Here is a 14608-nt window from a genome sequence, read left to right as displayed (position 1 = left end):
CCTATCACTAAAATACCCGATAGGGCTAAGCGGAACGAAAAGGGTTTTCCATGAGATGGTAAATGAAAACGATTAGTCCCACACGAGGTTTGGGAATAAGTGATTGTCTGATAATGAGCAAGGAATATACGTCTTTCTGCTAAAGAGGATCTATTAAACTCATAATTCATTAGATCCTTGTTATCAATGCCAACTAGGTATCATAAGTAAATGGATCCCGGTTGTTCAATCCTTTGATAACCAAGGTCATTCTTTGCTAAAGAGAAATGATCACTATGAGTCAGACTCAATAGAATTGGATCCATTCCAAATAGCGAGAATTAGGATTCTTGATCCCTCTCAATCTCTCTTTCAATTCGAGGATCCAGAGAGGTGTTTTCATAGTCATCTCCGAATATTTGCCATCTCGGAATATTTTCGATTTCATTTTTCTATGATATGTCTTTCTATATGAAAATTGGTTATTTACGATGTACGATGATCCCTGTTAAGCATCCATGGCTGAATGGTTAAAGCGCCCAACTCATAATTGGTAAATTTGCGGGTTCAATTCCTGCTGGATGCACACGAACGGGAACATTCCATAAGTCTATTGGAACTGGCTCTCTATCCATGGAATCTCATCCATCATCCATACATAACGAATTGGTATGGTATATTCATACCATAACATAAGAACAATAAGAACTCGAATTCTTATCGATACTGGAACTCAGAGCATAGGAGGGAAAGTCGATTTATGGATGGAATCAAATACGCAGTATTTACAGAAAAAAGTCTTCGTTTATTGGGAAAGAATCAATATACTTTTAATGTCGAATCGGGATTCACTAAGACAGAAATAAAGCATTGGGTCGAACTCTTCTTTGGTGTTAAGGTGGTAGCTGTGAATAGCCATCGACTACCTGGAAAAGGTAGAAGAATAGGACCTATTCTGGGCCATACAATGCATTACAGACGTATGATCATTACCCTTCAACCGGGTTATTCTATTCCACTTCTAGATAGAGAAAAAAACTAAAGGAGAATACTTAATAATACGGCGAAACATTTATACAAAACACCTATCCCGAGCACACGCAAGGGAACCGTAGACAGGCAAGTGAAATCCAATCCACGAAATAATTTGATCCATGGACGGCACCGTTGTGGTAAAGGTCGTAATTCCAGAGGAATCATTACCGCAAGGCATAGAGGGGGAGGTCATAAGCGCCTATACCGTAAAATAGATTTTCGACGGAATCAAAAAGACATATCTGGTAGAATCGTAACCATAGAATACGACCCTAATCGAAATGCATACATTTGTCTCATACACTATGGGGATGGTGAGAAGAGATATATTTTACATCCCAGAGGGGCTATAATTGGAGATACTATTGTTTCTGGTACAAAAGTTCCTATATCAATGGGAAATGCCCTACCTTTGAGTGCGGTTTGAACTATTGATTTACGTAATTGGAAGTAACCAATTAGGTTTACGACGAAACCTAGAAATCGATCACTGATCCAATTTGACTACCTCTACGGGATAGACCTCAACAGAAAACTGTTGAGTAACGGCAGCAAGTGATTGAGTTCAGTAGTTCCTCATAGAAAATTATTGGCTCTAGAGATATGGTAATATGGAGAAGACAAAATTGTTTGAAGCACGCACAGAACCGGAAGCGCCCCTTGTTTCAAAGAGAGGAGGACGGGTTATTCACATTTAATTTGATGGTCAGAGGCAAATTGAAAGCTAAGCAGTGGTAATTAAGACCCCCGGGGGAAAATAGGGATGTCTCCTACGTTACCCATAATATGTGGAAGTATCGACGTAATTTCATAGAGTCATTCGATCTGAATGCTACATGAAGAACATAAGCCAGATGACGGAACGCAGAGACCTAGGATGTAGAAGATCATAACATGAGCGATTCGGCAGATTTGGATTCCTTTCCTATATATCCACTCATGTGGTACTTCATCATATGATTCATATAAGATCCATCTGTCTAGAGATCGTCATATACATCTAGAAAGCCGTATGCTTTGGAAGAAGCTTGTACAGTTTGGGAAGGGGTTTTTTGAGAGAAAAGAAGAATCTACTTCAACCGATATGCCCTTAGGCACGGCCATGCATAACATAGAAATCACACGTGGAAGGGGTGGGCAATTAGCTAGAGCAGCAGGTGCTGTAGCGAAACTCATTGCAAAAGAGGGTAAATCGGCCACTTTAAGATTACCATCTGGGGAGGTCCGTTTAGTATCCCAAAACTGCTTAGCAACAGTCGGACAAGTGGGTAATGTTGGGGTGAACCAAAAAAGTTTGGGTAGAGCCGGATCTAAGTGTTGGCTAGGTAAACGCCCCGTAGTAAGAGGGGTAGTTATGAACCCTGTGGACCACCCCCATGGGGGCGGTGAAGGGAAAGCTCCCATTGGTAGAAAAAAACCCACAACCCCTTGGGGTTATCCTGCGCTTGGAAGAAGAACTAGGAAAAGGAAAAAATATAGCGATAGTTTTATTCTTCGTCGCCGTAAGTAAATACGTAACTAGGAATATGGAAAATTGCATTTTTGGAATTTGCAATAATGCGATGGGCGAACGACGGGAATTGAACCCGCGCATGGTGGATTCACAATCCACTGCCTTGATCCACTTGGCTACATCCGCCCCTTATCCAGCTAAAGGATTTTTTTCTTTTTTCCATTGATCATTATTCTATTTATTCTGACCTCCGTACTTCGATCGAGATATTGGACATAGAATGCCACTCTTTAAAAAGGAAAAAAGGAGTAATCAGCTGTGACACGAAAAAAAACGAATCCTTTTGTAGCTCATCATTTATTGGCAAAGATAGAAAAGGTCAATATGAAGGAGGAGAAAGAAACAATAGTAACGTGGTCCCGGGCATCTAGCATTCTACCCACAATGGTTGGCCATACAATCGCGATTCATAATGGAAAGGAACATATACCTATTTACATAACAAATCCTATGGTAGGTCGCAAATTGGGGGAATTCGTGCCTACTCGGCATTTCACGAGTTATGAAAATGCAAGAAAGGATACTAAATCTCGTCGTTAACTGAATTCTGAATAGAAAGATTAAGAAGAAAAAAAGATTCAAAATAAAGACAGAAATACCCAATATCTTGCTAGAACAAGATATTGGGTATTTCTGTCTTCAAAAATTCTTATATGTTAGCAGAAAAACCTTATCCATTAATAGATGGAACTTCAACAGCAGCTAAGTCTAGAGGGAAGTTGTGAGCATTACGTTCGTGCATTACTTCCATACCAAGGTTAGCACGGTTGATGATATCAGCCCAAGTATTAATAACGCGACCTTGACTATCAACTACAGATTGGTTGAAATTGAAACCATTTAGGTTGAAAGCCATAGTACTAATACCTAAAGCAGTGAACCAGATTCCTACTACAGGCCAAGCAGCCAAGAAGAAGTGTAAAGAACGAGAGTTGTTGAAACTAGCATATTGGAAGATTAATCGGCCAAAATAACCATGAGCAGCCACAATATTATAAGTTTCTTCCTCTTGACCAAATTTGTAACCCTCATTAGCGGATTCATTTTCAGTAGTTTCCCTGATCAAACTAGAGGTTACCAAGGAACCATGCATAGCACTGAATAGGGAACCGCCGAATACACCAGCTACACCTAACATGTGGAATGGATGCATAAGGATGTTGTGCTCTGCCTGGAATACAATCATAAAGTTGAAAGTACCAGAGATTCCTAAAGGCATACCATCAGAAAAGCTTCCTTGACCAATAGGGTAAATCAAGAAAACAGCAGTAGCAGCTGCAACAGGAGCTGAATATGCAACAGCAATCCAAGGACGCATACCCAGACGGAAACTAAGTTCCCACTCACGACCCATATAACAAGCTACACCAAGTAAGAAGTGTAGAACAATTAGCTCATAAGGACCACCATTGTATAACCACTCATCAACAGATGCAGCTTCCCAAATTGGGTAAAAGTGCAATCCGATCGCCGCAGAAGTAGGGATAATAGCACCAGAGATAATATTGTTTCCATAAAGTAAAGAACCAGAAACAGGCTCACGAATACCATCAATATCTACTGGAGGGGCAGCGATGAAGGCGATAATAAATACAGAAGTTGCGGTCAATAAGGTAGGGATCATCAAAACACCGAACCATCCGATGTAAAGACGATTTTCAGTGCTAGTTATCCAGTTGCAGAAGCGACCCCACAGGCTTGTACTTTCGCGTCTCTCTAAAATTGCAGTCATGGTAAGATCTTGGTTTATTCAAATTGCAAGGACTCCCAAGCACACGTATTAACTAGAATATAGATAATAGAAGGCTTGTTATTTAACAGTATAACATAGACTATATACCAATGTCAACCAAGTCAGCCCAAAGATTAGCTATCCATATAACTAAATTAACCAAACCAATAATTTTGTATTTGTAAATGAAGTGAGTCAAAGTGAAAAACTTTGATGGGTCTTTTCTATATGGGTTGCCCGGGACTCGAACCCGGAACTAGTCGGATGGAGTAGATAATTCTTCCTTGTTACAATAGAGAAAAATCCCTCCCCAAATCGTGCTTGCATTTTTCATTGCACACGACTTTCCCTATGTAGAAATAGCCAATTTCTATTCCAAAGAGGAAGTTCTACTAATTTTTTTAATTAGTAAGTTGATTCACCTACTCTTTATTATAATAAAAAGAACATTTCAGAATGAAAAATAGAAAAGTTTTTTCTTGATCATTTATCAACCCTTTCCTGTTTCTTAATTTCGTCTAATGATTAATTAAGAGGGTTGACCAGGTCATTGATACGTATAATATCCAAATACCAAATACGCTCAGTGTGTGATCCACAGAAAGAAAAAAGAGTTGTTTTGGTGAACATCAAAGAAAAAACTTGCTCTTCTTCCATAAAAAATTCTTCTAAAAATGCCGAACCCAATCGTTGCATAAAAGTTCGTACCGTGCTTTTATGTTTACGAGCTAAAGTTCTAGCACATGAAAGTCGAAGTATATACTTTAGTCGATACAAAGTCCGTTTTTTCGAAGATCCACTATGATAATGAAAAAGATTTCTACATATCCGACCAAATCGATCAAGAATATCCCAATCTGATAAATCTGTCCAAATGGGTTTACTAATAGGATGCCCCGATCCAGTACAAAATTGAGCTTTTGATAAGTATCCTATGAGGAGAGTAGCGGGGACTATGGTATCGAATTTTTTCATTCGAGTATCTATTAGAAATGAATTCTCCAGCATTTGATTCCTTACTAACAAAGAACTTTTTTGTACACTTGAAAGGTACCCCATAAAATCGAAGCAAGAGTTTGCTAATTGGTTTATATGGATTCTTCGCGGCTGAGTCCAAAAACAGAAATAATATTGCCAGAAATTGATAAGGTAGCATTTCCATTTCTTCTTCAAAAAAAAAGTGCCTTTTGATGCAAGAATTGCCTTTCCTTGATATCGAACATAATGCATAAGAGGATCCATAAAGAACCATAGGGTTTTCCGAGAAAAACCAGGGTACATTATCCCAAAATGTTCCATCTTCCTAGAAAAGTGGATTCGTTCCAGAAAAGTTCCAGAAGATGCTAATGGTAAGCAAGAAGATTGTTTACGAAGAAACAACAAAAAAAATTCATATTCTGATACATAAGAGTTATATAGGAATTGAAATAGTCTTTTATTTTCTTTTTGAAAAAAAAAAATGGATTTCATTGAAGTAATAAAACTATTCCAATTCGAATAATAGTTGAGAAAGAATCGCAATAAATGCAAAGATGGAACATCTTGGATACGGTATTGAAGGAGTTGAACCAGGATTTCCAAATGGATAGGATAGGGTATTTCTATATGTGATAGATAATCCAAATGCAAAAATTTGTCTTCTAAAAAGGGAAATATTGAATGAATAGAGCGTAAATTCTGAAACTTTGGTATTTCTTTTTCTTTCAGACAAAAAAATTCCCGTAGCGAGAATGGGATTTCCACAACGATCGCAAACCCTTCAGATAGAATCTGAGAATAAAACTCAGAATAAAAATAATTTTTGTAATCCAATAATCGATCTTGGTTAGGATGATTAACCGAGTTATCCAAAAAATTCTGCTGATACATTCGAATAATTAAACGTTTCACAAGTAGTGAACTAAATTTCTTGTTATTACAACTAACAACTATTTCCACAGGTTCAGAACCATTTAATCCATAATGGTGGGCAAATGCATAAATATATTCCTGAAAGAGAAGTGGGTAGACAAAGTATTGTTGACGAGATTTATGTTTTTCTGAATACCCTTCGAATTTTTCCATTTGTATTTCTACTTGAATCAGAGAGAAGAAGCATTTCTCGGTTTATCGAATGATGATACATAGTGCAATATGGTCAGAACAGGGTGTTGCATTTTTAATACAAACCCTGGAAAGAAAGGGAGTCTAATCCACAGATCTTTTTCTGCTCCTTTTCTACCCAATTAGTTTATGTTTGTTCTAATTAAAAAAAAAGAACAGAACAAGTTTTTTATTTTTGCAGGCCAATCGCTCTTTTGACTTTGGAATACAGCCTCTTTATCAATTACTGCTTCTTTTACACATTCAATCCATAACATCCCTTATTCAATCCATAATCAAGAATAATTAGGATTTCTAAAAAAAAAAAGAAAAAATAAAGGGTCCACTCATAGGAAAACCCAACCTTTCCCCGCATCCGGCACTAATCTATTTTTAACGTCTAATTAGAGCGGGGAATCATTCCAATTAGGAAGTTCAGCTCGTTGCTTTTTATTTTACCAGAATTGGAGCCAGGCTCTATCCATTTATTCATTAGACCCAGAAAATCGTAATTTTGGATTCCATTCAAAAAAGATTGATTTTATTACGACATGCTATTTTTTCCATTCATTACCTTTGAGGATCAGTCGTGGTCTTCTAGACTCTACCAAGAGTCTGGACGAATTTGTTGTTTCATCCAAATGTGTAAAAGATCATAGTCGCACTTAAAAGCCGAGTACTCTACCATTGAGTTAGCAACCCAGATAAAAAAAGGATCTTAGATACGATCGAAATCCAAAAATCAATGGAATTACACCGCGCGCTTCTGTCAAAACATTGAACTAGCAAGACATCAAAAGATTTTTTTTATCGACCATGAAAAACACTCAAATGCCAAAACGAACAGGTCCGGTGAAATTCCACTAAAGTAAAGTTAAAAAAAGAGCGACCCTAATCACGATGGCCAAATTCTCCTTATTTTTAGCGATTTTTATTAACAAAAAATATATATTATAAAAAATATATATTATATTGTATGAGAATACATGCAAGAGGAACACCCTTATCATTTGAGCGAAGTGTAGGCGGAAAAATTGAATATGGAGTGAGGATAAAGAGACCCATCTATCTACAAATTCTATTTGTTCAATAGACCTTTGTCAATGGAAATACAATGGTAAGAAAACAAATTAGATAGAAAAAGTAAATAAAATAGGGGCTTATGTTGGATTGGCACGATATAATATAAATCCAAATAGGATTAAAAAAGAGGTAAATTGTGTCTAAATAATTAGACAACTAGGAATACTAATAATCTTCTCCTATCCTATTTTTTGATTCATTTAGTTCTTCAATTAACTCAAAGTTCTTTCTTTTTCTTTAAAGAATTCTGCCTTCCTTAAAATATCATAAACAGTTCTTGTTGGTTGAGCACCCTTTTCAAGGAAATAGAGAATAGCTGGAACATTTAAACAAGTTTGATTCTTTATCGGATCATAAAAACCTACTTTTTGAAGATCTCTTCCTTCTCTTCGAGATCGAACATCAATTGCAACGATTCGATAGACAGCTTATTGGGATAGATGTAGATAAACAACGCCCCCCCCTAGAAACGTATATGAGGTTTTCTCCTCATACGGCTCGAGAAAATGATTCGAATTTCTGTCGATAATAATAGAAATTAGACTATGACGTGCATTAATTTCCTTACAGAAAAAACAAATTTCATTTATACTCATGACTCAAGTGGGCTAATTTTGCCTGACAAACTTCGAAGGCAAAATCCTTCCAAAATTTTTGAGTCGTCTTTAAACTCTTTTCTTTGTCTCATTTCGAACGAATTGACTTTTATTCCTTATTCTAATCCAACTCTGTTGTTGAGACAATTGAAAATTGTGTTTACTTGTTCTGGAATCCTTTATCTTTGATTTGTGAAATCCTTGGGTTTAGACATTACTTCGGGAATTCCTATTTTTTTCTTTCAAAAGAGTAGCAACATACCCTTTTTTCTTATTTCCTTCGATAAAGCATTTATCTCTTCTATAGAAATCTAATAAGAGGGATTGATTCTGATATACTTTTATTGGACTTTCTTCTTATTTTAACCTTTCGATTTATTTCTATATTAAGGATAGACTGACAAAGTTGGCCTAATTTATTAGTTTTCACTAACCCTAGATTCTTTCCCTTGATAAAAAAAATTCTGTCCTCTCGAGCTCCATCGTGTACTATGTTACTTAAACCCAGCGCAAATTTGGTTCGGAACGAATAGAACAGGCTATGTCGAGCCAAGAGCATTTTCATTACTATGGAAAATGATGGATAGCAAAATCCACAATCGATCATGTCCTTCAAGTCGCACGTTGCTTTCTACCACATCGTTTTAAACGAAGTTTTACCATAACAAACATTCCTCTTTTCATTGCAAAGTGGTATAGAGAATTGATCCAATATGGATGGAATCATGAATAGTCATTGGTTTAGTTTTTTTATACTAATTAAAACTTGCTATCTATGGAGCAATATGGATAAAAGAAAGTAAGTATTTATCCGGGAAGCCTCCGCCAAGATCCAATTTATTTAAACCCATATTAAAATTCTATCATATGAATGAAACATAGTTTGAAAAAGACGACTAAACAAGTTTGCTTAAAACTTATTTATTCTTAAATTTCCACCCTCAACGGATGGCTCGAGATGATCAATCTTGAAGTGAGAAAAGAAGGATTGACTCTTCCTCAATAAATAAACTATCAACCTCCAAAAAAGTTTAATTAATTTAATTACTAGAATTAGAATTCTAGTAGTAATATATTTTTTCAGTACCAAAAACAATTAACTATAATAACTAAATAAACTATTCCAATGAAAAGATTGAAAGTTTTTGGTAGTTATAGAATTCTCGTACTTCTTCAACTCGAATACCAAAAGGAAGAAAAAAATATGACTAAGTGATTTTATAGTAGAGGCATATCCTGAATGTGCTTGATAGATCCCATTTTTTCATGAAAATAAAGATAGTCAATTTGACTGGACTTAAGACTTTATTATGTTTTCTGAGAAAGAATAAGATATCATTATTCTCTTTAATAAACTTTTGTCTCGTACGGAATACTATATGATTTCACCGTTTGTTTCATCAGAAACAATCTGGGACGGAAGGATTCGAACCTCCGAGTAACGGGACCAAAACCCGCTGCCTTACCACTTGGCCACGCCCCATTTCGGGTTTTATGCGACACTAATAAACACTAGTATGTTTATTTGTTATTCGTCAATACCATTTCAATTACATAAAAAAGGAGGGATATTCTCTTGCTAGTATTCTACACATGCGGATAATATAGAATCAAAAAAATGCATTGATCATTACATGGAATTCTATTAAGATATTATATGAAAGTCGAATTTATTCCACTCTCATTTGAGAGTGCGAATACAAGGAGGTATTTTGTGTTTGGGAAAGTCCGAAGAAAAAAGATTTTGAATCTGCCTTTTCCTTCTTTCCCTTAAAAAAATAACTCAAGAAAAATCCAATTATTTACTCTACAAGAATGAAATGCTTGTTATGCCTAATATACTTAGTTTAACCTGTATCTGTTTTAATTCTGTTCTTTATCCTACTAGTTTTTTCTTTGCCAAATTACCCGAAGCTTATGCTATTTTCAATCCAATCGTGGATATTATGCCTGTTATACCTCTATTCTTTTTTCTATTAGCCTTTGTTTGGCAAGCTGCTGTAAGTTTTCGATGAAATCTTTAGTACTCTGTATGCCAAATTGAATGATGTGTTCATTCCAAAAAAATTTTAAAATGGGTAAAAGCCGAGAAGTTTTATATTTTTATATTATGAACCTTCGATTCTAAAATTTAAATTCTTCTACATTGAATGGGTAGCTACAGCAATAAATTTGGATCAGCCTTTCTACTCCCCTGCACCTAGGTTGAGCAGGTACCTAAAGGTACCTACACAATACCTAACCACCTAACCCTATTTTTGCTATTGATAAGAGTGCTTATTATAAAAGAATTCTTGCAATTTTTTTCAAGAATTCTTTTTTGCATTTTTAGGTATAAAAAAAAACCATCCTAGTGGATCCGTGTGGTAAGGAAAAACTGGTAATCTATTCCTTAAAAAAAAATCTTGGAGATTATGTAATGCTTACTCTCAAACTTTTTGTTTATACAGTAGTGATATTCTTTGTTTCACTCTTTATCTTTGGATTCTTATCTAATGACCCAGGACGGAATCCTGGACGCGAGGAGTAAAAATTCAGTTTTTTTTTTTCTTATTGGATTTGTTTCGTACATTTATCTATGAGAAAATCCGGGGGTCAGAATTCTTTCCAATTCGAAAGTCCCAAATGATCCAAGGGAGCGGAAAGAGAGGGATTCGAACCCTCGGTACAAAAAAATTGTACAACGGATTAGCAATCCGCCGCTTTAGTCCACTCAGCCATCTCTCCACGTTCCAAAGCGAAAGGTTTCCGTGATATGATATAGGCAAGAAATAAGAAATAACGGTTGCAAAAAACCCCTTTTTTTTCTTTCAAAAGTCTATAAAAATTATATTGCCAATTCCATTTTAATTATATTCTTTTTTCTTAATGTTAATAAAAAAAGAAGAAAATTCTTGTTTTTTCTTTCTAAAAATCGATATTGGCCGAGAGACAATCAAATAGATTTTCTCTTTAGCGGGCATTTCCATATAGGACTTGTTATAATTATAATAAAACAAGCAGGTTATATAAAAAAAACGCTTTTTTTGTCGATTATTTATCAAGAAAGCAAAAAGGGTTCTTATCAAATCCACCATAAAATTGGAAAGAAGCATAAAGTAAGTAGACCTGACTCCTTTAATGATGCCTCTATCCGCTATTCTGATATATAAATTCGATGTAGATGAAATTGTATAAGCGAATTTTTTTTATTTCCTTAGACTTAGACCGCGCAAGACAAGAATTTTTCGCTATTTACGATTTCATATTCTTGTTACTAGATGTTCTATAGGAATAAGAAGAAATCGCAACTCCTTTGCGCTACACATAAAATTGGATTTCGAAGGTCCATTTTTTTTTTTCAGAATCCTCTATTATTTTAGTTCTTCCACCCATGCAATAGAGAGGGAATGGGAAAAGAAGGGTTACTTTTATTTGCATTTTTCCCTTAAAAGATAGACTTTGAAATAGGAGTCTTGGAATAATGCTGAATTCAAAGGTTTATTTCTTTCTATAGTATAAGAAAAACAATTTATTTCTATTTCTATAGTATAAGAAAAACAAATAAATAGTATAAGAAAAACAAATCGAATCAAATTCATGGATTTACCACGACCTCGGTTGTGACTGTGACTCCATAGATAAAAATGGGAAATTTCTCTCTTCGAGACCATTGAAAAAGGGCATTGAACGAGAAAGAAATCGTCCACAGATAATAAAACTATCATATGCCTTGGAAAGTGATATGAGGTGCTCGGAAATGGTTGAAGTAATTGAATAGGAGGATCACTATGACTATAGCCCTTGGTAGAATTCCTAAAGAAGAAAATGATCTATTTGATACTATGGATGACTGGTTACGAAGGGACCGTTTCGTTTTTGTAGGATGGTCTGGCCTATTGCTCTTTCCTTGTGCTTATTTCGCTTTAGGGGGTTGGTTTACAGGGACAACTTTTGTAACTTCTTGGTATACCCATGGATTGGCTAGTTCCTATTTGGAAGGTTGTAATTTCTTAACCGCAGCAGTTTCTACCCCTGCCAATAGTTTAGCACACTCTTTGTTGCTACTATGGGGGCCCGAAGCACAAGGAGATTTTACTCGTTGGTGTCAATTAGGCGGTCTATGGACTTTTGTAGCTCTCCACGGGGCTTTTGCACTAATAGGTTTCATGTTACGCCAATTTGAACTTGCTCGGTCTGTTCAATTGCGGCCTTATAATGCAATCTCATTCTCTGGTCCAATTGCTGTTTTTGTTTCTGTATTCCTTATTTATCCACTGGGGCAATCTGGTTGGTTCTTTGCGCCGAGTTTTGGCGTAGCAGCGATATTTCGATTCATCCTTTTCTTCCAAGGATTTCATAATTGGACGTTGAACCCATTTCATATGATGGGAGTTGCCGGAGTATTAGGTGCGGCTCTGCTATGCGCTATTCATGGAGCGACCGTAGAAAACACTCTATTTGAGGACGGTGATGGTGCAAATACCTTCCGTGCTTTTAACCCAACTCAAGCTGAAGAAACTTATTCAATGGTCACTGCTAACCGCTTTTGGTCCCAAATCTTTGGTGTTGCTTTTTCCAATAAACGTTGGTTACATTTCTTTATGCTATTTGTACCCGTCACCGGTTTATGGATGAGTGCTATTGGCGTAGTTGGCTTGGCTCTGAACTTACGTGCCTATGACTTTGTTTCCCAGGAAATCCGTGCAGCGGAAGATCCTGAATTTGAGACTTTCTACACCAAAAATATTCTTTTAAACGAGGGTATTCGTGCGTGGATGGCAGCTCAGGATCAGCCTCATGAAAATCTTATATTCCCTGAGGAGGTTCTACCACGTGGAAACGCTCTTTAATGGAACTTTCGTTTTAGCTGGTCGTGACCAAGAAACCACCGGCTTTGCTTGGTGGGCTGGGAATGCCAGACTTATCAATTTGTCCGGTAAACTGCTTGGAGCTCATGTAGCTCATGCCGGATTAATCGTATTCTGGGCCGGAGCAATGAACCTATTTGAAGTGGCCCATTTCGTACCAGAAAAGCCCATGTATGAACAAGGGTTGATTTTACTTCCACACTTAGCTACTCTAGGTTGGGGAGTAGGGCCAGGGGGGGAAGTTCTAGATACTTTTCCGTACTTTGTATCTGGCGTACTTCACCTAATTTCCTCCGCAGTCTTAGGCTTCGGTGGCATTTATCACGCGCTTCTGGGACCCGAGACTCTTGAGGAATCTTTTCCATTCTTTGGTTATGTCTGGAAAGATAGAAATAAAATGACTACAATTTTGGGTATTCACTTAATTTTGTTAGGTCTAGGTGCTTTTCTTCTAGTACTCAAGGCTCTTTATTTTGGCGGTGTATATGATACCTGGGCCCCTGGGGGGGGAGATGTAAGAAAAATTACCAATTTGACCCTTAGTCCCAGTGTTATATTTGGTTATTTACTAAAATCTCCTTTTGGTGGAGAAGGGTGGATTGTTAGTGTAGATGATTTAGAAGATATAATTGGTGGGCATGTATGGTTGGGTTTTATTTGTGTATTTGGCGGAATTTGGCATATTTTAACCAAACCCTTCGCATGGGCTCGCCGTGCATTTGTATGGTCTGGAGAAGCTTACTTGTCTTATAGTTTAGCTGCTTTATCTGTCTTTGGTTTTATCGCTTGTTGTTTTGTATGGTTCAATAATACAGCTTATCCGAGTGAGTTTTATGGACCCACCGGGCCAGAAGCTTCTCAAGCTCAAGCATTTACTTTTCTAGTTAGAGACCAGCGTCTTGGAGCTAATGTGGGATCCGCTCAAGGACCCACAGGTTTAGGTAAATATCTAATGCGTTCCCCAACTGGGGAGGTTATCTTTGGAGGGGAAACTATGCGTTTTTGGGACCTTCGTGCTCCATGGTTAGAACCTCTAAGGGGCCCCAACGGTTTGGACTTGAGTAGGTTGAAAAAAGACATACAACCTTGGCAAGAACGACGCTCAGCAGAATATATGACCCACGCTCCTTTAGGCTCTTTAAATTCCGTGGGTGGCGTAGCTACCGAGATCAATGCAGTTAATTATGTCTCTCCTAGAAGTTGGTTATCAACTTCTCATTTTGTTCTAGGATTCTTCTTTTTTGTGGGCCATTTATGGCATGCAGGAAGAGCCCGAGCTGCTGCAGCAGGTTTTGAAAAGGGAATCGATCGTGATTTGGAACCTGTTCTTTACATGAACCCTCTTAACTAAGATTTTCTTATTTATACCTGTTCTACTTTTTTTCTGTTCTGGCTCGGTTATTCCATCTAGCCGAGCCATTCATTCCTTTTTATGAAAGAAAGATAAGGGACAGAAAAAAAAAATAAATAAAAATGAAAGAAACAAACGTATTCAATAAGCAAAAGGAGAGAGAGGGATTCGAACCCTCGATAGTTCCTAGAACTATACCGGTTTTCAAGACCGGAGCTATCAACCACTCAGCCATCTCTCCACAGCCTAATCCTTATTTTACTCCTACAAATAGAACATAGCCATATAAAAAATAAAAAGATTTATTAGCCTCTAGAAAGATATCAGATACAAGTTCCTTTTCGATATATCTCTGTATACTGTATACACGGATACAGGATCCGCTAT

The sequence above is a fragment of the Triticum urartu genome, unplaced genomic scaffold (assembly GCF_056163025.1).
Source record: "Triticum urartu cultivar PI428250 unplaced genomic scaffold, HENAU_Tu73 scaffold233, whole genome shotgun sequence".
NCBI classification, from domain to species: domain Eukaryota; kingdom Viridiplantae; phylum Streptophyta; class Magnoliopsida; order Poales; family Poaceae; genus Triticum; species Triticum urartu.
This window is presented reverse-complemented; position numbering follows the sequence as displayed.